The sequence below is a fragment of the Daktulosphaira vitifoliae genome, unplaced genomic scaffold (assembly GCF_025091365.1).
Source record: "Daktulosphaira vitifoliae isolate Bord-2020 unplaced genomic scaffold, ASM2509136v1 Scaffold_2, whole genome shotgun sequence".
NCBI lineage: Eukaryota > Metazoa > Arthropoda > Insecta > Hemiptera > Phylloxeridae > Daktulosphaira > Daktulosphaira vitifoliae.
Genome location: NW_026099573.1, coordinates 19,840,760 through 19,865,920, shown reverse-complemented (window position 1 = coordinate 19,865,920; position 25,161 = coordinate 19,840,760). Strand labels below are relative to the sequence as shown.

At 30.8% G+C, this 25,161-nt stretch overlaps 1 long non-coding RNA gene across 1 annotated transcript; it reads right to left on the bottom strand.

Annotated features, from left to right (window-relative positions):
• Positions 1-19,144: 19,144 nt before the first annotated feature.
• Positions 19,145-19,991, bottom strand: LOC126897777 (uncharacterized). Its single transcript, XR_007702192.1, has 2 exons — positions 19,631-19,991; positions 19,145-19,566 (listed from the first exon to the last, which is right to left on the bottom strand). It is a non-coding gene; the product is annotated as an uncharacterized LOC126897777 (long non-coding RNA).
• Between the last annotated feature and the right edge of the window lie 5,170 nt (positions 19,992-25,161).

The following is a 25,161-nucleotide window of genomic DNA, read 5'->3' as shown; positions in this document are numbered from 1 at the left end:
TATATATACACATAAGAAATGATACTAAGTACTGTAGGCCACGGNAGAAATAATGTATAGATATATATACACATAAGAAATGATACTAAGTACTGTAGGCCACGGCGTTCTAAATGCTGTCATCACTGTCATCATTACCTCTATTTGATATATGTCTAAAGTTCTTTGTTGCTGTACTAAACTAATAGTTTTCACGAAAAGAATAAAATAATATTAATATTAACTGACATAACGCGTTTTAAAAAGTTCATAATTATCAAAAATTATTGTTTTGAAATTTTAATTATTAAACTTACTGTTTATAAAATCATTACACATTCTCATTAAAAAAATATTTTGTTAATCTCAGTGTTTTTACCGAATTCGGATTTATACAAAATCATTAAAATTATAATTTTAGTTCCCGAGTTAAAAACTTCAGGTTTTGTTTCAGTTAAAAATATTTATCACGATACATTTATATCATTACATTATTAACTATAGTATTCATTATATTTATGGTCTAGTATATATTTTCATTTTTAAGAAACAATGGCAAATGAGGATTTATCAAAAATATCCAAAATGTCTTTATCATTCAAAAGTTATATCAATGTAATGATGTTGAAGGGACAAGTTATTATTTTAACTCGCTCGCAGTTATACATGAATATAAATAAAAACCGACACTAAAGCATTATATTTTGTGATTGCTACAACCCTTTCAGGAAGGGCACGACTATTCTTCTGTCGCAACTACTAATTTTATGCCACTACATTTATGCATACCATTAAAGTCTAAGAATTTTCCAACTTGCTCTTGTCTGAAAAATACATAATGCAAATCACAGATTTTGTAAAATTAAATTATAAAACATTTTTCCCCAGTCGTTTGATACTCACTAAAGTTTCAAATCATTTAGTTTTAACCATATATATGTAACTTAAAATTATAAAACAATGGAAGACACATTATACTAATTGAATAACGGGACCTTAGGTAATTTTCTGCTGCTCATTTTTACTTTACTCAATTATGTAGTAATTTCATCATACTTGAATTAATTGTCATTATTATTAATTTTTTAATTTGTTTTAAAAGTTGACTTTTTTCACTTATACGTGTCATTTTCCGCTCAGACAAATTAGTTTCATTTGTTGTGCACCTAAACGATCTCTATCTCTCTTTCTCTCTGTTTACCATACCAATGGTACCGTCGTTACTACCACTAGTCATTATTTAAATTATATAAAACACTGCAATAGAGACACGGCAGACAATGCAACGAATAAATCATCCGGATGTCATAAAAAATGACCGAATACTTCACTTCGATAAACTTTATGTACGCAAGCACTTCAATCATCAATAACATTATAAAGACAAAGCTGTCGTCTAAACCATCTGACTGAAACGGCAATAATTATTATTATCGTTATATCTCTTCTATATATAGACTACTTGCATAATGAATAATCATTTGTCATGAGCTACAATAACTACCAATAGGCTTAAAAGTGCAGAAATATAATAATTAAACAAGAGTATACCTTTTGGAAATAATAAATATTTATAAACGGAGCATTAAAAGCTCAGTGATTATAATTAATTATAACAGCGGAACTTTTTTTTTTTTTTTAATAAACATTACATCTAAAAGAGATTCAGCGTCGACAATTTAGCAATTTAATAAGCTCATAAATAATATGAACTCGGAGGTAGTTTTTGATAGGTGGATGATGAGTGAGTCACCCCCCCCCCAACTAAAATTGCCGACTCGACGAAAAGTAATTGCAATTAAATACCAAGGATCTTGAGGATAAGAATAAAAACACAAAATGAATAATCGATATAAATAGTTTTCAAACAAAACTAAAAAACTCTTGTGCATTCTTTGGTGTTTTCGCGTGTTAACAAATTTGACGACCAAAAAACCAAAAAGTCCTCAAATGAACGTCACTCTAGAAATATTTGTAGGTCAACCTTTTTACGGCCCTAATAGTTTTAAATATTATCTAAGAATAAAAAAAAAAAATACTTTTTTTCGGCACTTAACTAGAATAACGAAGCATTGGTGGTGTTCTTAGTTAAATAAAAACACATCTGTGAACTGAAAGCTTAACGAATATTCTCGGAATCAAGTTTTTGTCATTAATGCTTTGAAGTGTACAGTTTTTTTCATGAAATCTCTAGACGCATATACCGAGAACTATACTCTCTATCGCAGTAAATGATCAACGGTCGGATGGAGTTTTAGCAAGAAAATGAGGATAATGTATTTTTTATTCGTATTATTGAAAATTCCTAAATATTGTTTTGAACACACGAATCAAGTATGTAGTCGCGTGTTCAAAACGGGCAACTTGTGTGTGTAAAATAAGAATCATTACTTTTACGTCGCGGCGGCGGCAGTGCCAAATTTACCATACAAATACGATTCATAAAAAATTATGAAAACACACGGGGATCTCCTCTCGATGGCTCAAAAGCCAAGTGCAACATTGTTGTGTCTGGGGCGACAAGCTATAACCGACTCATTGTCCAAATTAGAATAGGAAGCAGTTCAATGGCTTATTGTATTTTATTAAACACTACAAAACTGGCGCGCGCTGCCGCATAGTGAATTTTCATTCACAAACGTTTAATATAAATACGTGTGTGTTTATTATGAACACCACACCACTGTAATTCACTAAGTACCAGAGTGTAACAAATAAGTCGAATGTATATGGAACGTTATGGTATGATATTGTACGCGATAGCACTTGCACATTATTCAATGTATCCGAAGTGTGTGTGTGTGTGAGCTACCGAAAATAAATAACATAATAGTTTTGTGTTGAACGTATGATATTATGTTCGGATATTTTTTCAGCTATTTTGTTCCCTTTAGGAATGAGTGCGTATTGTGCATATGGCGCTAATAACACCATTTTGTTAAATGTTATTACACTACAATATTACATTGTGATGTATTCCTGTGGTAAGCACATGCGATTTCAAGCAACACTGACCTAGGACGTAGTACACTAAGTTGTTGATGAATAATGATTTCATTATTCGCTTTGTTGCTTTTTTCATCAATGGTTGCACTTGTTATCACATTGTTCTGCTTGATTTACACTGTTGCTGCTTTTATACTATCATCCCTTTACAATAACAATGTATTCAAAAGTTTTTATTAATAAAATGATAAACGACGTTATCAAGTAAGTCTCATTATCAATTATTTTGCGCTCAAATAAAATAAATCTTTTATGTTAACGTGTTCTATTGTGTTTACATACTATTTACTTAATCTATGTAAATAACCGTTTTTTACCCAATTTATTAATTGTTTTTCGTAAAAATTAAGTATTAGAAACAAACATTATTCAAAATTATGTAAAAAGACAATTTGTATTGATTGCAATCAAACATACTAAAATAAGTAGTAATCAAATTATAATATTGAATTTCACATCCGCCCCACAGAGTAAGAAGAAAAAAGGTACGAACACTGAAGACGTATGTGTTGTATTGAAAATGGACAGAGATTGAGATTAAGTCGCAAGATGTCAACGATGATGGATTTCTATCGGCTAGAAACCTTTTTCAACCATATTTTATTTCAGCGTCTTGTACACCGAACGGAAGCCTTCTTGATCGAAATTCCTTCAGGTGAAAAACAAAAGAATTTTTTTTTGAAATTGGAAGACATTTTTCCAGAAAAACTTGCATCTCAACATAGAAATGTTTGCTACAGTTTCTTGTATAACATATTTGGCCATCGCCAATTAATGCTAATCGTGTACAAAATTGTCAAAGAAAACATACTAAGATAGTATTTAATCGTTGAATGGTTATTGCGGCGAAGATTATTTTGATACACTCATTTCGGTGTCTGAAAAATAATAAACACAATCGACAATGAGATTTCTTTTATAATTTTACGAAATAATTATTTATTTTCAATACATGGCATCCATTTTGTTCACAATCAACGAAACGAATAACGTGTATTTTCGACGTGGCTTGTATTTCGACGAGGGGCCACTGCAAATTGTTTTACAAGGTGAAGCCATGGAGGATTGAAAATATAAGGTTGTGTGTGGGGGGGGGGATATAATCCGCGTACATTTGTATGAGAGTGATCGAAGGACGGAGTGAGGAAGTGAGTGATGAAACCTTAGTAAAACGGTAGAGAGGAACTGGAGGGGTGTTTGAAAATCACCCCTGTGCAATATTCTCAGAGAAAACGTGGACAGGAAAAAATCCGGGAGCCCGTTGTGTAATTTTATCGGTGACGACGGTGGTATATAGGTTCGAACCCCCGTCGGGGTCACTACAAAAACCTGGAGCTGCACACCTGGTCCTGATTTATTATGAAGGGTTCGCGCTTCCCTTTGCGATCTTTTACACGTCATGCGTGCGTGTGTGCGAGTAGTATTCATATATTCACACACACACACACACACACACACACACACATATATGTGTGTATAAATACATTATGTATGTACATGTTTATAAGAGAGCACCGCCAATAAAGTGCGTGCGTGTGTTGGTCTAATCGAGCATCGGTATGTAACTGCCTGCAAACGTCCACCAGAACAGCTGAATTTGAAGGCACCAAAGGTTATTAAATTTTGTCGCGTCCTTACTTAGAGAGCAACCCTCCAGCGGTATGGCACACCACAATTGATACTTCTTTTTAATACGGAAAGGCGTTTAATTTAATACAATACGTAGCCTATATATTCATAGTGTGCGACCTCAACATTCGACTTTATAATTGAGCTATTGGTCTTATTATTGTGTTTATTATACACAGTTATTGTAATACCTGTCCTAATACAATAAATACTTAAATCTTATCATAAAAATACACCGAATTTAAGTAATTAAAACTACTAACACGTGCTTGATATAAGACATTAGATTTTCTCCTCGTATTTTAATGGCCTTAATATGATGCAGCGTTTTTTGAAACATACGCGATGGACTTAAACGCTAACATACGATTTTCATTAATTAAGAGACATTCAACCGTTTGTGTTTTTAGTTTCCACGATAATGCAACATTACTAGGAAGTAAGCCCCACTACTCGATATGTTACTTTTAGCCAGTAATGTTATTTTTAAATTTGAAGCTACGAAGTCCAAAAGAGTTTGTTATGATATTTTTTCTATAAATAGGTAATTATTCAATTTAAATCCTAAAACGTATNTCCTGCCCCACTACTCGATATGTTACTTTTAGCCAGTAATGTTATTTTTAAACTTGAAGCTACGAAGTCCAAAAGAGTTTGTTATGATATTTTTTCTATAAATAGGTAATTATTCAATTTAAATCCTAAAACGTATTAGATATAAAAATTCGCGCATTTCCAACGGTCTTAGGATTATTGATGCTGTGTTATGTAAATATTTTAAAACTTTACTCAATCATTAAAGATCAAAACAGTGTCTTGAAATTCAATGTACAAAGTAAATCGTTGCAAAATCCCATGAAACCGGTTTATTCTATACTAAAAACGCCTTTGTTGGAGTATATGGGTCTTATAAAAAACTTGTTAGCCCCGGGTCAGTTTGTCCTTTAACTATTCTAAAAAGAATTCCGAATTGAAATCCAATACCGATTTCATTGTCGGAATTCGTGTAGTTAACATAATTTTCAAAACACTTTGAGTTTCATTGATAAAGAACAAAAAAAACTACACTCTGAAAATTGACAAACCGCTATTCTTGTCATTCGTGGTTTTTGTTTGCTCACTGTAATCTCAAAGGGTTGTTAAACTTTGTACGAATATCATTACTGTTTTTGACAATACGATTGATATAAATTCCATTTTGGATAAAATACAGACTTTGTAGAATTACGCTTATATCAGAGAAAAATAATTGGTAGTCAAAGTAAATAGAAATGAGGCGAGTTAAGCATTTCTACTAAACTATCGATACTTTTTATATTCGTAATTAAAATACTAGATTATTAAAATCGATTACAAAGTATACACATTATACACGTCATAAATTTTACTGATTAACAACAACATCCGATACCATTACATTTGATCGAAAAATATTTTGGCTCAAAAACTTGATTTATGTAATTGACGATTCAGTTTTTCGTATTAATTGAGTCCTTAACAAATTCATATTATACATTTTTTAAATAAAATCCTTTAAATGAATAAATTGTCATATATTAAGCGAACAACAAGTACATAGTATACAATAAATTAAAAATATGTAACATATTATTGCATTTATTACATTTTCTATCCATAATTGTATTTATATCGAACGTATAGAAATTATTCTATTGTTGAGAATACATTTTGTTAATTGGGGTTGTATTCACATATATTAAAAGGAGTTTAAGACACAAATAAATTGATATTTTTAAGTGGCTAAACGTTGACCTACATTTTTCTAATTTGTCCTCAAATAGTCTTCTACTACAGTAAAATAATAATATTTCTCATATAAATAACGTCTCATTTTGTTGGGGAAATTTTCCACGTATCTTTGCGAAACCTTCTTTCGGGTAAGGTCCTCTGTAACAAGAACATTTTCCTTTGAAATAAATCACGTTTTCCAAATTAATGAATATGTGGGTTTGTGATATTTTCTCATTTCCTAACTAGCGATGACTGGTAAAGGATATATTAGGGCGGTACTGAGACAATATATATTATAATTGTACAGTTAGGTGCGTACAGAACAGTGGAGGTCGGATGGAAAGAAGAAAAAATTTATGATTTCGGGAAAGGCAAAGACAAATTATTCCGAGTAATTAAATATGGAGGGTGTGAACGCTAACGTCGAGCCCCGGCCGGATGCAGCTAACTTATAATTTCTTAACGCCAGCCTGGGTTCCCTATAGCTTTTATTTCATCAACGAGAACGGAAGAGTAATTAACAAAACTTCACCCATTACTTTCATCCGTCCCCTGCGACCACCACAACCATCTCTCGCAGTAGGTCTCTCTTTTCTTTTCTTTTGGCCAAATTCGCCAACTCTCACTTATAATTATTATTATTTTTCTCCACCGCCGCCGCCACCGCCGCCGCCGCCGCCACTCGCATTTAAACCACAAGAGCCGAATCTCGTCCATTCTCTTAGAAAAATGAAAATAATAATAATCATTTTTCCCCTCGCGGCAACACCGTGGAATGAATATTTAACGATACGGCTTTTCAAAGAGTAATTGACGTCGCACCTAAATATTTTATACCCGATAGTGATTAATGGAATATTAACAAAAAAATGTTTTTCTGTTTCACATCCATACGACATTATTATAATAAATATGCGTGTACAATAAAATGTTTATACAGATCATGACTACAGTGTATAGTATACGTCACGGTTCGACGAGGGTACACGCAGCACATCTACATTGTATTTCATTTTACTGTACAACAATATCATAACGACGTGTTAACCTTTTCGAATTTTCAGTTCATCACAATTGCATTTAATTTTACTCGATCGCCACGCTTATCCACTAGCGATTATAACCGTGTAAAAATCACACTCGGTGGAGATATCATTCCAACTCATTAAGAGGTATATACCATTTTCTTTAGCCCGCATTCCTATTGAGGCACGATTCCCATTGAGTGACATTTAAATAAACAATAATTACACATAATATTAATTTTAGGTTTTCCACTCGGGTCTTAAGTTATATTTTAGCGTTTAATATATATGTATATTGTTTTTATGAAATAAAACAAAATAAAAACATGAAACGTAACGAAACGCGTCCACTCGAGATTTTTCAATTTAACAAAATATTAAACATGTCCGAAATAATAAGCAAGTCAAAGTAAACGTTTCATATTAATCTATGCGAATAATTGAACGATATTCGTCATCTCACCACGATGTATCAATAACTTCGAGCAACGATTTTTTATAAGGCCTTGTTGGCTCCGAAGAAAATTTAAACGTGTCTCTCAGTTTAACGATAGAGTATTCATTTATTTTAGTCCTACTATGTGTTTATCTCAATCGATAATAATATATTTTCATGTATTATTTTGTTATGGACAAAACACATAATGATATAAGATAGAAACACATCGTTCTATTTGATTGACAGCGAAATTATTAAGCAAATAACGACAGATGGAAATATGTTCTCTAAATAATAAATACTTTACTCGTTAATTTGTATGTATGTTTTGAATAAAAACATAAATAAAAGTTGAACTCGGAGGGGGTAAGTATAGGTATGAACCCTCGTGAGGTTTTCAGTTTTTACTTGAGCTAGTGTGGCTAGTAAATTTTAAGTATATTTATATCTATTATTGATTAAATTCTGTCTAAAATTGTTTTGAAATTAATATGTATATATCTAAGTCAATTAGTAGCACCATAAAACATGTAATTATTTTAAAACTAGGTTATTTATTGATTTACATAGTTATTTCTATTTCTATTTGTAAGCATTGAACATACTTGTGTTTCAGAAAAGCGTACAGGAGCTATAAAAACTTTAACTGCAAAAACACATACCATATGTACTCTCCGGTCGGGGTAGGAATTTTTGTAATAGAATCTAAAAAATTAAATTAAATTCTTTCAGCCGTAACAAATTTAAACTACTTTTCAACAGCAATAGATTATATTTTGGCTACGCAAAAACACCAGAAAGTAAATTGAAAATACATATTTTTACTGAAAAAAATTATGAATGAAACAATACTTGTGTGTATAGAGATAATTGTTTTTTTGTTCGATTAAGTAAATAAAAAATCGACAAGCAGCATCCATATTAGCGAAAAGTCACAATTTTTAATTATTAACTATAAAACTTCAATTGGAGTGCAACTCTCCCGACTTTGAAAATGTTATAATTTTGAATTTTCGTAATTACTTTTGAATGTATTGAATAAATAAATATGGCTATGAACTTTCAATAAATACGCTAATGTAACATGTATACTTTAATTAAACGTGTGTTATTTACTACTCCAGATGTCAATAGTTGAAACGAAAATTTATAATAAACTCTCTTTGTCACACAATAGCCGCTTAACAGACACAAAACACAATCGTTTCTCTCTATCCTCTACCTTCACAAAAAGACTACTCATAATCATATTGTGAACCACCACAGTATTTATTGTGAACTCGTATGTCGTCGACAAAAGGTGCACTCCGTCAATCGGGTAAAGTCTTATTAATTTTTTTCAATGTTTGTATTGTAGTCGTTAATCGTTCAATATACACCAAATATATCATAAACAGTAAAAAAACAGTTTAATTAAAGGTTAAACCTTGTTTTTTTAAAAAAAAAAAAAAAAATACACCATGACTCGACATGATATTGTTCTTATTACAACTATCCAAGTGACGGAATTAATATCATCCGAGTAGTGTCTAAAAGATGCGAAATTTTAGTAACAATTTGGAAATGTAAGCACACACACACACATATACCACGCCATTTGTCTTCCATGGAGACGGTAGTTTTAACCCTATAACGGCCCAAGAGAAGTGCGGGAGACGACCCCCGTTGAGCCGATAGGCGGAGTCTCGCACGTCCGGGCACCTTTCCACCTATATATATATATATATATAATATATTATATTTTATACATATAATATGCACACGCATAGTCTTAATACTTATGTGTGTGTGTGTGTGTGTGTGTTTTGCAGCTGCCAGTACAGCCTAGCAAACGTAACACGCGTGCGGGGTAGGAGGGGTAGTGAGGTGAGCGCACAGGAAGGCAGAGATTTCGACACACACCTGTGAAACGTTCACCCCAAGTACAAATATACGTATATAATACATTATATACGAGTGCACCCGGTATACGCGTTGTTATTAGGGGACTGTATATACCGATGTATATATATATATATATATATATATATATATACATGTACGGTACTTACATATGACCAGGAGCGTCGTCCGTGTGTCTGAAAAAACTGCCGCGTATGTGCCAGCTGCACAAAACGCCTTCTCTCTCTCTCCACGACGTTTAAGAAACACACCGGCACGGCGGTGGTCTTATAAATACGACAGAATTTATTATATAGGTATAATTTTTTTTTATAGGGGGTGACGTCCAATACAATACAGTCTTGGCAGCGGCTGCTTTGTTAGACCCTCGTTTTTCATGTACGTATGTGGATCGAATTTCTAAGAATTCTAGAGCGAAAATAATACGAGCTGAAATAAGAAGAAAAGTAATAATAATAATAATCAAATTAAGTGATCGTTTATATTTGAAATTATGATTTCTCCGCTGTCACATTACAATTATTCTGTTGATTATAAAACAAATTCAAAACGATTGTTACTCGGCACAAAAACTCAGTATTATGTACTCATTTTAATGTTGAACTGCATACTAAAAGTGTATCGTCAACGTCAAATTATTAATTAGGTGAGGTGGGGTAAGTGTGACACCAGTCGTGTGTGTCTTATTAATTAAGAATATTATAAATTGGATTATTTTAGAATTTATCGTTTATTTTTGTCTAATGACCCAACCAATAAAAAATATCAATAAATCAGTTAAACACGAAACCTGAATGATTGACTTAACGTTAAAAAATATCGATAAGTTTTAAATTAATTATATAATTTATTTTATATTTGTGCCAAATGAATTATATCATCTTGTTTTATAGTCGATTCATTTAAATAGTTAAAAATATTTAATAACCAACTTAAATTCGTAGAATCGTACTTACCCCTTTATTTGGCCAAATATGACCTTTATTTTTTTCATTTTAATGAGTACTGGAAAGTTGATTATTAACTTATTTGATCTTTTCAGTACAAATTCAGGTACTCTGGCGGTGTTTATGTTATATGTGATAATTATCTGACAAAGAAATAGTACACATACAATTTAACACTACACAAATAATATTTTGGCTGCGCATATATAGTCTGTCATTTACAGAAATCGAAATTATTGTATACAATTCATTGTGCGCAAGGTTTTACATAGTATTGTATTAAATATAAGTTAAAACAGTATATATTTTCAAATCGAGACACATTATACAGCATTTAGAAATGGCGCATCAATGTGTACTTAGGGGTTGTAATGTCGCCCGAAATGAAAGCAATTCTCGAATTATAGCTCCCTAAATGCTCATCTATTTTGCTTTAGGCGCCTTTTATTGAAAACGAAATTTAAGAAAATACAATTGATCAAATTGGATTTATTCATTTGTTCAACTTAGCGAGTTGTAAAATAATATATATATATAGTAAATTAATTTATGAGATTTTTCAGTGGGGGTGTACGATTTCAGCTGTGTATGTCTGCTATGGGAGAGAATACATCGCCAATGGCTGCGTTGAACCAGCAGGATAAGCCGGTTTTGATGGCCGCCATAGTAAAACAATACACCACTAAACGTTCACTACTAATCGACCTCCTTCCGAGTTCACAAATTCATTTGCTAAATCTTAAGTTTTAACAAAACTTTTAGCTTACGATATAAAATATAATATTTTATGATTTTCCAAGCTCATATTCGAGAATTCAATGTTTTAAAAAGCTCACTAATTGTTCGATCGGGTGCTATTAATGTTTACGGTCGCCATACCTTACAGTTTGATACTTTTGAACTGTAAAATTAGCTCAATGTCAAAATACCTAATAATTGTTCTAAAACTAACGTTTTCTTATTTTTTTAATAATACAGTTAAATAACTATTATTTATTTATTTTCAACAAATAACTAGAAAACACTAAAAATAAAGAGAAAAGAAACAAGTGAATCGGTCATACAACAATATTTATTTGTAGCTATGGCACAATAGATTACAGCCCCTTTTCTGTAGTTATTATTTTGTTATGGATAGTAAATAAGTACCTATGAAGGGTAGTATGAATATGATTATCATTTTTAAAAATGGACAGAAGGTGCATAATTTCGAACACATTTGACATCAATAAACTATATTTATAATAACTAGTAATTGAACAACTGATTTGTGAAGAACTAATAATATTTTGTGTGTAAGAATCCTCCTAAATTCTTTATTTTATTTATAATGAGTATTAATAATTAATTTTAAGAATCATTAAATTAAAAACATAATTATTAAAATTTGAATTAATGTATTTCATTTTTATATTATGAGTAACAATTGTAACGCGACTACAAAACGACTAAACTTTATAGTTAAAAGCACATTTTGTTTGAAATCGAAATAAAAAAAAAAGTTAAATAACTATTTTTTTCATAGGGACATATATGTGTATGTATGTATGTATTAATGCATACATTCATCATAAATTTATAAAGAAATGCTATAGAATTTCTTTATAGATAATAGATATAAACTAAGGACTTTCATAAGTTTAGTTTGATAACTCAGAATTTATGAAAATATAAGCTAAATTAAAGTAAAGATAAAAGTTTAAAAGTATTTATCCGAGTAAAATCTAAGACTATCGGCCATTTTCATAAAGGCAATATTTTTTTATATCTTCTTAAATGTTTGTTGTAGAGCTTCCTCTGGTTACGCCACTCAGAAAACGTCTAGTATAATATTTTATATTTTGTGTGTTCATTAAATGATAGAGAAAACAAATATTTGACCATAACTATTTTTGATTCTCAATTGTTACACTTCATAAACTACAATCATACTAATATACTCCTGAAAATAAAACTTGACCATGATCAATATTTAATTTTTAATTAACTACACGCTAAGCTGAATTGTCACTTTTACGTCAATTTTTCCTTTTCACTCTAATGACAACGGAGGAATCCCTCAAGCCAAGCATCTCTCATCCTGTGCAGTCTATTCTGCCGTTTCCCGCCCGCTCGCTTGTTCAAGTCCATCTCGAATACGGGTGAGCCGGAAGCGGATGTAGCCCTTGGCAGCGCCGGAGCCGAATCCCTTCACCACTACTCGCCCACGTAACTTGAATTTCCGGCCATTGCAACAGAACCCTCTCCCGGCCACAGACCGTTTTCCACCGACCGCCCTCAGCAAATGGACAGGGAAAGGTTTTTCAGCATTGCCTCACTAGAGCTGAAATTTCTCAATTACAAATTTTAAACACAAAAATTAATTTAAATAACCAAGAAGAAACGATTGACAGATTAATGAGCTTATGCATTGACATATTTGAGGTCTGACACTAATAACACTTGCCAATAGTGACCGTTTATTTTATAAATATAAATCATTGACGTTTTTAAATGTATCGTATTAGTTTAATGTCATTTTACATTTGTTATGAATTTATAACATGACTAACCAACACTGTAGGCTTAAAATATAGTGATAAAAAGATTATTATTATACACAGGGCTGTACTGAAGCTGAAAATATGAAGGAAGGTAATAAAATTATTTTTTTTGACTGAAAATTGGTTTTTTAATTTTTTTTTCGGTGTTTATGTTATATTAAAAAAAAAATTTCCCTCTGAAATTATTAAATATTGATAAGTGGGAAGGATTGGCCTCAAGGCCTCTAGGATGCCTTGATTACGGATCAAAAAATTAATATTGTAATTAAATTTGTTTTGTTTACTTCTAGAAAGTATTAAATGGAACCTATAGTAACACCATAGGTACTTCTTTAACTGACCCTTACGTAATCAAATTAAATTCAGTTTAATTAAATGTACCGATATGTTTGTATAATAACAGCAAACATGTAAAACCTATAAATATAACATTTTTCTATTAAAAAAATATTTTACACATTTTAGGTGAATTCAAATATATATATATATATATATATAAAATAGTTTATTATTTATTTTAAGTTAAATAAATAAATTATTAAAAAATAATTTCAAATTAGTAATAAGTAAATAGTTTATATAATAAGTTATTGAATAGCCATGTTAAATCAGATTTTCTTAGACTATTAAACATAAAAACCAGCAAAATCGTTACTCCACACAGAAGTTACCAACATGGTGGTTCTTATGGGTAGACACGGGGGATGGAAACCCTCTATGATGAAAATAAATAAATTGAGTAATTTCGAAGGTTAGTAAAACGATTTCTAATACATAGACTCTTTAGAAAAGAACCCTGAGAACTTTACGTGGTATCATTAGGAAAATCACAAGTCAAATATATTTATTACTATAATACAGTGTCTCGACTTAGAAAAATAGTTTTTAAAATAATAAACGCCATCTATGTGATGATAATAACAACTAGTTGAATTGTTATCTGTTAAAATGAACTTCTCTAGTATATTTTCGAGCAAACAAAGGCTTTTTCTGTACATTATTATTCTATACACGAAAAATTACTATGTTTTGTTAAATGATCACTGGTTAATTTGTTAATTATTTGACTTGCTGATTATTTAGTATATTAGAATATTTATTCGTGAGCGAGTATTCAGTCATTTTTTTAAGCGGTAGAATAAAAGCAATTTACATGTTGTAATCTTTTATTGCTCGTAATATTTTTTAAAATATCATATTCAGAAAAAAAATTGTTGCATGACTTTTTGTCGTTACGTCTAATATTTTATTTAGCTTCTATGGGTAACTGAAAAGCTATTGATTTTATTTAACGATAAGTCAAAAGATCAAAAAACGAATCTAGTTGAAACTATCGATATCTTAAGTAAAATTTTTTTTTCATAGCATTTCGTCACTGCTTGATTAAAAAAAACGAAATGTTCCTATTTGTATACAATAAATAAATGGTCTCTGAAGTCGATAATCATGTGATTTTTAGTGGATATGTTAAATTGTTTTCAAATATGCATCAAAGCGATTTAAACAGTGATTTTAATATCTGTAGATATCAATCAATTCTAGTCTGAAACAATTCCTTCATTCCACTACGCTGTACCCTACTGTCCTTTATTTTTTTAGACTTAAACTTACATATACAATAAACAAGGTTACATTAAGACAAGCACACATAGTAATTGTATTAACTTCATGTAGTAATATATAAAAATGTCATTTTTTAATTGTAAGTGATAGTATTGTACACTAAAATATAACCAGAAAAATAGTTATTTGTACTTAAAAAGAGTATTAAAGGATATTTAATATCTTTATTCAACGTTTTCTATTGGCATAAGCATAAAAACTTACCAAAATTTCATCACAGTCGAGTTAGTGATCTAACTGTGATAAAACATTTTTAAGTTCATTGAAAATGAACTCATTAAGACAGATATGTAATTCCAGCCTTAAGTGTTATATATTGGCACAATCTGAGGTGGCCAAAAGGGCAGTTAGCTTTTAAAAAATTATGAACTTAGCATGTATTTTCATGTAAACATTTTTTTTGTAAGGAGAGCAAAAATTAAATAAGTCGTCCCTAAAATTTTGCTAAAATCTCGTTAGTAGTATAACAATAAAATATACATTTTTACTATGATATTTCTATATAACATATAATATTAAGAACACATGAATATTTTTAACAATTTTTAATGTTTTTTAAATATAGATTACTACATATATTAAACTTTGCACCTTCATTAAAATAAAATAAAATATTTGATTTATAAAATTGTCTATTTACTATTGAAATTGAATTTTAATCAAATACTATTCCAATATTATAGTTGCGAGGAGCTTTAAAGTTTTATTGGAATACACAAAGTTGTTAGTTTATCTAGCCAATACGGGATCGTTATCTAATCGGATTAAAAAATATTAGTGTCCCTTTTGAATAAAGCCGCACCGGCAATATTATTATTATCAGTTTATAGTATGCAAAACATTACCCTTTTGGGTAGTGGTTTTAGGGACGTCAAATGTGTTAACGGTTATTTAATTTAAAAATCAAACGCGAGGAAATGTTATGAAGGCGTATAGTAATAATATATTGTATAATTTTGTGCATTTATACTTTGTGGGGATCGACCAGGCGAAATAAAAACAAACGTCGGTGCTACTGATAGGGAAAAGAAGACAGTAATAGGGATTATATTATTATGGTGGTAATGAAATCATGAGGCTGCAATATGGTTTCTGGAATTGATGGACTCTGAACACGGGTATTAAAATCCAGAGGGTGCGGACACGGGTGTAATATTTTCCCTCTTCTAGTCAAAGAGGGACGACTTACATGCGTGTACTAGTATACCAGGCAAGGGTTGTTGCATGGGGGAGAGGTACTTTAAAATAAAAAAATTTAAAACGTTCCCTTGAGCAAACCAGTATAATGCGACCGAATATCTTGCCTACGCACGTGGCTTTAACCATCTCCCCTCAATACACTGTATATACTTTATATATTTTCAAGTCGTTTTTTACTGAGTCGTAGTTCAAAATTTACAGCAATTTTCACAAACCAGATATTTAAGTAAAATTTACTATTACAGGTGAATCTCGATGATCCGATGATATATGGGACAGCAGCTGTGCTGTGCTATCAAAATTGCCAGTTCACCAAAAGTTATTTGTATACTAAACAATAGGATAAATATCAACTAACTCAGTTCAATTATTTGGTTTTTGATTTAATAAAATATTTTTTCTAAAACCTCTGCTTGTATTTTTTAGCCTCGAGAGACTATACAGTCTATACTGTATATATATATCCTACTGTATAATTATAATATCGAGACAGTTCTTGATGACCACCCAAAAAAGTGCCGTCAAACACGCAGTAATCCAGTGTTTATAAATATTGAATGATAAGACCATAGCCTTAAAATATTAATACTTAGTTGTATTTTAGTTGTATATTGTGAGTATACATAATCGAAAGAAATATTTTCGCGATATTTTGTAAATATGAATTGATGCAAAACTAAATGCCGCGTATGTCTCTAAAAAACTATAAATTATCATTTTTTCTAAAACTCATATAGATGCTATTATATATAATTTCTACCAAATGCTCCGGAGAAACAAATTAGGTCACCCGTATTAGGAGTCTAAAAGGAGCTTGCCATTACAATTTCTGTAATCCTGTTGCTTGTAGGATAGTTAGACTATCACTATTTTTAGTATTTAACATGGAATATACAGTATTCGGTAAGTAAGGAAACAGGTCAGTAGTAAATACAATGAAAACAATAGAAACCCGTTTCGTTATTAATATTAACCATAAATTACATAATATACATGTATATCATGAAATTTAAAACGCATAATAACAGTAAAAAATAGTTTGTAAATAATAATGTTGTTATATTTACAAGCGTTGATCCTAACGTGTCGCTAACTTGTTTAAAGATTTATTATTATTAATAAATAAATAACTTCACTAACTTAACAAAACCAGTATTTGATTGAATGTCTAACGATTTATATTTTCGAGAATTTTGCTAAAATAGATAATAAAATGAAATGTTATCAATATATGTCATTGATACACGGGCGTTCTACAGGTAGGGGAGGGCGAACGGGGGATATAATCCCCACGATGAAAATAAATATTGCGGAAATGTGTTTTGGAAAAAACAATAAAAAATTTCATACATATATCTTATCCCAAGACAAAACCCCGAGAACGCCATTGCATTAACGACATAAATAATTCAAAATGTTAATATTTGTGTAAACGTACAGGTCACTAATTTTTCGTTCAATGTATGTTTTTCTTGAGAGTTTCATTACACTTAGACTTAATTGACGGTAAATTTTCCTATTAATTGTAAGATTGTTGTAATGATACTACTATCGGACACAAGTGTAATTAACATTGAATGCACGAGGACAGTTGTGAAAATTTCTTTAATAGTTATAAGATTAAATGAACTGTGATGTATTCGATAAACCCCTTACTTTAGCTCAGATGGGTATATTTTACGTATTCTATAATTCATAAGGGTCTTTATCATAAGCGAGAGTGAAATCGATATGCATAATGAAATATTTATGATAATTCGACGAGTAGATAAATCGAATAATATAAAATTTCCCATATATTTTCAATGTAAATCCATTCGCGTTCGTATTTATGAACTATACTAGTTAAAATATTTTTCATTACTTAATAATACTAGTATACATATGCATAGTTACAGCTGGCATAAAATTAAGGAAAAAATAACCTTCATCCCTAAAAAAAAAAAAAAAAACCAAAAATATGTCCTAAATATTTTCTTTATATAACATTAAATAATATATAATATATTTATTGATTTATAAAAATATTTGTTTGAATAGGAGAAAAATGAATTTAGCTTTTCTAAAATTGTTGTTCTATTGAACAAATGAAAACCTTGTTTACTTAATAATTTTTATATTAATCCAGTAAATTAGAATTGTGGCATTTTTTTGGATAGTATTTATAAATATTTGACAGTGATCAAAATCATTGTCGTAAACGCTTCGACTCTTATTAAAAAAAAAAAAAAAAATTAACATGTCTACTAAAAATGTTATGATTATTGACTCGAAGGGCTGATTACTCATAGAGGACCAATAACTTGAATGTTTGACTTTTTTAATCCTACATTATATTAAACAGTCTTATATTTTTTAAGCGTTCCGTTACTATGAAAACATTTCAAAATCGTCCATTTTTACCGTAAGTTGTATCATTTTTGGCTATTGTATGGTATACAATATATTCTAGAAATCATGATTTCGGATAGTTTTTCTTTTTTTATCTTAAAGTATATTGTATTAACTTTAATTTAATGTAGGTAGATTTTCCAGAGCATAATCAAAAAATGGAAAGAAAAATTTTTTATGAATGTGTTGAAGGTTATCGTATTGCTTGAAATGTTTACGGATGTATTCCCGTTTTCAGTTATGAGCTGACGTTTCGGACTCTTTACAGAGTCCTTCTTTAGAGCGATAGCTATAGGCTCGTGGTTGTAACTAATCCGAAACGTCAGCTCATAACTGAAACGTTGACACATCCGTAAACACTGTAAACAAGGAAAAAATTAACGATACGATTTTTAAACCCTCTCCTATTACTTTGTTTAATGAATGGATATAAAAATAAAACATTTCGCCAACAAAGCAAATGTTTGAAATATTATCAATACAAATTTTGCAATAATCCCCGTACATAAGGATGTAACCATGTTTACAGTACAGTTTTGACGTTTCGGACTCATTGCAGAGTACATTTTCAGAGTAAATAAGTCCGAAACGTCAAAACTGTAATGTAAACATTGATTCATCCTTCTTAAGCACTTGTAGCAACAAAACAATCCATGAAAGCTTTAACACATTCATAATCCGTACAGTTTAAAAAAAGTTATTCCAATATAATGTGAAAACAGAAAATATTAACTGTTTTATTGGTGAACTTTTCAAATCTATAGTGCTGACAGTATACTCGTTAATAGTAATTAGATACATGATTTTTTGACTTATCGTTAAGTAAAACCAGTTCAATAGGAGCGAAAGTAAAGACGTTTACAGGATAAAAACACAACAATTTAAAACCAATAGCTTCTCAACTAAATAACAACTTCAACCATTTAACATAAATACCGTAACATTTTTTTGTTACCTCTGTGTGCATTTGATAAATATTCCTTGTTGATTTAAACAAAACAATAATTTTTTATTTGTGGAAAAGACAATATTCAGCTAATAGCAATATTAAAAACTAACAAAATTCAGTCAAAGTAGACTTTTTTAGGATTTCGGCTAGCGTAGCACTATTTTTTCGACGTTTCTCCTACCTGAAACAGTGAATTATAAAAGTTATTGTGTACCAAAGTATAAACTAATAATGAGCACACTTACATTTCGGTCCTTTGCGCCATTTCGCATTATTTTTTTGACCCCTTAAGTTTTTTGTCACATGCGTAAGTTGAACTTTGAACTACTATCTGACTTTCTATCGGCCGTGTCTCGGACCGCGACATTTCTTGCATCGCCGCCATGTTATCATTTCAATCCGACGTTTACAATCAATCGAAAAACCAAATTTTTCATTTTTATGCGTATTAAGTATACAAAAAAGGATATTTTTTAAAAGTGTATTTTTGTTTTTTCTTACTCTTCTAATGTATACAATTACTGCTAACTAATTTATATATATATATTTAATAATAACTAATTTATTAATTTGAAATATGGTACACGCGTGCGATTTGTGCAGCGCAATTGTGGTCGACGGTGTCAGTCTACACTAGTACGTTCACATTATTCTAATTGAATTAAAAACCCGCGACGTTTGTATCAATTGTTTATTTCCGTTGTTAAAACGTGTGTATTTACTGGCGGGTGACTCTTATTAAAATTTATTAATTATACGTTCGCAGATTTCCGAGCGATGTCGCAAGGGCCAACAGGTGGTTGGCGTTCGTAGCGACGTGCGGTTACGATCCGGCGGCTGTAAACTTGCGGAGCGCTTTAATCAGTTCCAGGCATGTCGACGATTACCGTACCTACCCAGTCCGCAGGTTGCTCTTTCGCGCTGCTGTGCCCACCGTAAGCCGCTACATATATATCGTTGCTCTGGATTCGATTTTGTTATTTTTTAATTATGTTCAGGTAATTGTCGCCAATCCCGACCCTCTCAGTTGGACGTAAAACAGTTCCACACAGCTTATATATTAATAATTGCGTTCGCGGGATCCGATGGTTTCATAATTGTTTCAAGTGTAATCCCTAACCGGATCTAAGGGGAAGGGGGGGGGGTTCAATATTAATCTCTTTTGGATATGTTCACAGGGTTTGGCCGGTCTCCAATTTATTTACAATCTTCAAATTCGCGTTTTGTGCAATCGCAATTTTTAAGGTGTGTAATAAATACATATATGTTGAAATCGTTGACATCGCTGGTGATGACGAGGCGGTTGGTGATATAAACGATATGGTACGACAATGTCATTTTTTTTTTTTTATATGAAAATTACCAACATTCAATTAGCGACAATATCGTTCGTCGTCGTGATGGTTATATTGCCTATTTAGTGTGGAATATAATATCTATTATATTGTTCTGGTATATGTTTTCTACATATTTTGTAGTTTTTTAATTTGTTTTCCAGAGTTTATAAATTCTTAAATTCCATTTAGAACTGTCATTATAAATTATTAAATTTGGTTTTTTTCTTAATGTTATTTGTTGCGATTTATATATACATATATTGTATATATTCATTTGTTTGTCACTATTCAAATGGGACAAGTGGTAATTACAATTTTATTGAGTTTGCTTTGCGTAATATTTCTCGAAATTCAGTCAGGCGTTAAGCACTATTTACTATTTTAATTATTAATTCATTTATATTTAGACGACAAAAGTTTTATAATCTCTGCCTGTACACTATGCTATTACACAACACTACTTAGAAAACGATTTATTTTGTTTTAAAATCAAACTTATATTTAAAATATTAAATCAATACTAACAAAAAAAAAAAAATCAAAAAGACACAAATATTACTAAACATGTACTGTTGTTCATAATCATTATTATTTTATAACAATTAAATATATTATCCCGTCATTGTTCAATGGACTTTTATAATTAATAATTTTGACGATTCGAAAAAAATTAAATCCAACTTTACGTGCGCGCTGACGTTCGCTTCGTTCAAGTGAACGACTCGCCCGCCGATATCTGTCCGTGTTTACCGCACGCGGACAGATGTACCACAGGTAACGATGCGAAATCAACAGTAATTTGTTTCTCCGCTAATTTATCGGCAACATTACTGTTGAGTAGTTATTGTTTTGTAATAAAAAAATTATTGTTAATTTTTTACGTCAGTTTTTAATAGTTAATAATAAACTTTTTTATTAGTTGTTCCGACTAATTATAAAAAATTCTACATTATGATATACGCATACGAACAGTATGTAAAACAATTCAACATAAAAAATACGTTACTTTTTTCTACGCTATACGATGTTAATTAAACAAATTGTTAGCTCTCAGATAGATCAAATCAAGTATTGATCTGTCTTTGCGCCTCTGGAATCTATTCGTTCCAAGTTTCAGCATTATCCACTTAATACTCATAAGCATAGATAGGATTATACCATTAACTCTCTCCACTTGTCCATTTGCCTGTGGCCTCCTAGTTGATGTAAGTACATTACAAATCCCTTCAGTGACACAATACTCTTCAAATGCTTTGGCAGTAAAACATGGTCCTCAATTTGTCACCAGCCTTTTGGATATCTATATCCCTTTACAAAAGTTTGCACACATGACAACACCTCTTCCGTCGATGTATCTGGACATGTGAACAACAATACAAATTTAGTTAAGTTATCCACTAAAACAAAAACATATTTATGTCCTGTAGGAGTAGTTATAAAAGGTTCCAGATGATCACTATATACAATTTCGAATGGCCTGCTACCTGGCAGTATTGGATGTAAATGCCCTGGCTATCGTCCTCTGGCTAATAAGCACTTAAAACACATCCTGATGTGTTGTCAAATATATCGTTTCATCACGACGAACTAAAAATCTTGCACCAAGTTAGATATAGTTTTATCCACTGACTGATATCGATTCAAGTTATGTATAGTCATCACCAGACTCTTCCGCATACTTTTTGGCGTTACAGTTCCTTTCCTTGGTATTATCTGTACAAGAGATTGTTAATTAATTTAAAATAACGTACTCGGCTATTTTCATTCTTAGTACGCTCTTTCATGTCCATTTTGAGAATCTTTATAAGCTGTTGTAGCTCCTCATCGGCAGTTTGACACATGAGTACCCGTTCCTTCACCAACAAAGTTACATAGACTCCACCATACTCACATAAGGCACTCTCAAGTTCTGCGGCAAGTGCCAAATCTGCTAATTTACCAACTGAATCCCTTGATAACGCATCCAAATGGGTCATTCTTGAACCTGCATTGTACCTCAGGTCAAAATCATACTCCTGGAGTAAATCACTTTATCTGGAAATTTGTGACTTGGATATATGAGTCTTAAAAAAATCAAAACCTGACAATCAGTAAAAATTACCAACTTGATACCCAACAAATAATTTCTCCACTTAGTTACAGCATGAACTACACTAAGTAATTCCAACTTGCTCAATTGATACCTCGCTTCAGCCTCTGTCAGCTTCTTACTCAGATAATGCATTAAGTTCAATGGCCCTCCCACTTCATCACTCTGTAAGAGCATCGCACCAATCCCTATAGAGCTGGCACCAGTATGCACTTCAGTTGTTGTAGTCTTTGGATTGAACATCCTCAAAAATGGGGGCCTTGTTTACTTCTCCTTCAATAAGTTAAAAGCATCTTCTTATTCTCTTCCCCTCGTAAATTCAATACCTTTCTTGGTTAACCTTGTTAAAGGCTCTACGATCGTAGCGTAATTTGCTACAAATCGTCTGAAGAATCCAGTAAGTCCAAGAAAGTGTCTCACGGAGAGAATATTCTTCATAGCCGGCAACTTTTCAATAGCCCGAGTTTTACTCTCTCCTGGTCAAATGCTACCACCTCCAATGACGGAATCAGAGGTTGGGTTCAATTTCTTTTACACCAAATGAACACTTTGGAGGTTTCAACATAAGATTTACCTCATTTAATCGCTCTAGAACAACTTCTAGTTTTCTCAGCATGTCTTCCTAATCTTGTGCATCAATAACCCAATCGTCAAGATAATTTTTAACCACACCATTTCTCAGATTTTCAACCACTTTCTTCATGAGGCGGGTAAATTCACCAGGTGTACCAGCCAGTTCAAATGATATCCTAGTAAATTTTCCAGTTTCGTCTGGCGTCATGAAAGCTATTTTTACTTGTGCTTCAGGTGCGAGTGGAATCTGAAGGTAGCCCGTAGTCAGATCCAACTGAGCAAAAAGTTTACTACCAGCCAAAGCTTCCACTTGCTCTAACATGCTTGGTAAAAGAAAATTTGGTTTCTTAACCTGTATATTGAGCTTCCAATAATCAACACATAATCGATGCTTATTACCTTACGTCACCAAAATAACTAGACTTGCATATGGAGAATTAGTTTCAACAACTATTCCACTTTCTTAGTTTAACATAAAAAAAGTTTCTACATTTTTTCCTAATCTCCGTCGATATTGTGTTAATACTTATTTTCATATATTACTTTTTAATTCAATGATAAACTATAATTGTTACTATTTCCATTATATTACCCGACTTAAGATAGGTTATNATGATAAACTATAACTGTTACTATTTCCATTATATTACCCGACTTAAGATAGGTTATCCTTAAAAATTATGTCGGTAATACATGATGTCAGTATACGTCATTTCATACATTGCCCAATAAACCTCCTAAATAATGATTTATACATACACACGGGGGAATATTCACGTAGTACGAATTGAATGTTTGTACTCTGCATCATTATACTAGGGTGAAATAAGATAAAGGGAAAAAAGATATGAGAAAAATCAATGTCGCCATTACGGGTTATATACACTCGATTAAACAATGTGACCGGACTAATGTTAGTCCATACAGAAAAATTATTTGAGAATGGTTTGTGTATTTTTGACAACTTAATACTGTCTACTATGCAAGTACTGCTGAGTAACGTTAAAAAAATAATAATAAAATATTCGGAAGTTTTATTGGATCAACAATGAGATCATGTTTAAGTATTGTTAAAAAAATTACTTAACATTAAGTTTTTTTTAATAATTTTTCATTTCAATATTTTATTGTTGTGACTCTGAATTATTGCTAATTGCTCATTATAAATTTACAAATTACATTACAAATGTAAAATTAATTATTGATGTAATTTACAATTACATTAATTACAAACTTATCGTTTGTAATTAAATTAATGTAACTCATTTACAAAAATTTTAGTAAAATAATATTAATTAATGACCCCCATTCAAACTCATTACACAATAAAAGCAGTCGAGATTTACAAATAGTGTTTCACATTAAAAAATATGAATGATACATTAATTGACTTAAAACCAACAATAGACAAAAAAAATCATAGAAAGATATGGAAACAACAACTCAAATTAACACAATAAAAATTAGTATGATTAATTCAACACTATTATTTAAATTTTTTTAATTAATCAAAAAATGATTTTTATTATAAATAAAAAAAAATAAGGTTAATTCAAATTTGAAGTATTTACCGAGAATTTTTAATGCATATAAAATGTTGTTTTAATCAAAAATAAGTATAATTAATAATATTACACTAATAAATTTAATTTTTAATTGCACATTATTTAGTAAATTAGTCAATTTATTTCACATAATATTACTATTTAAATACATCATGCATGACTCAAGTAATAACAAATAAAATAATTTAAATTTTTTAATAAATAATAGAATA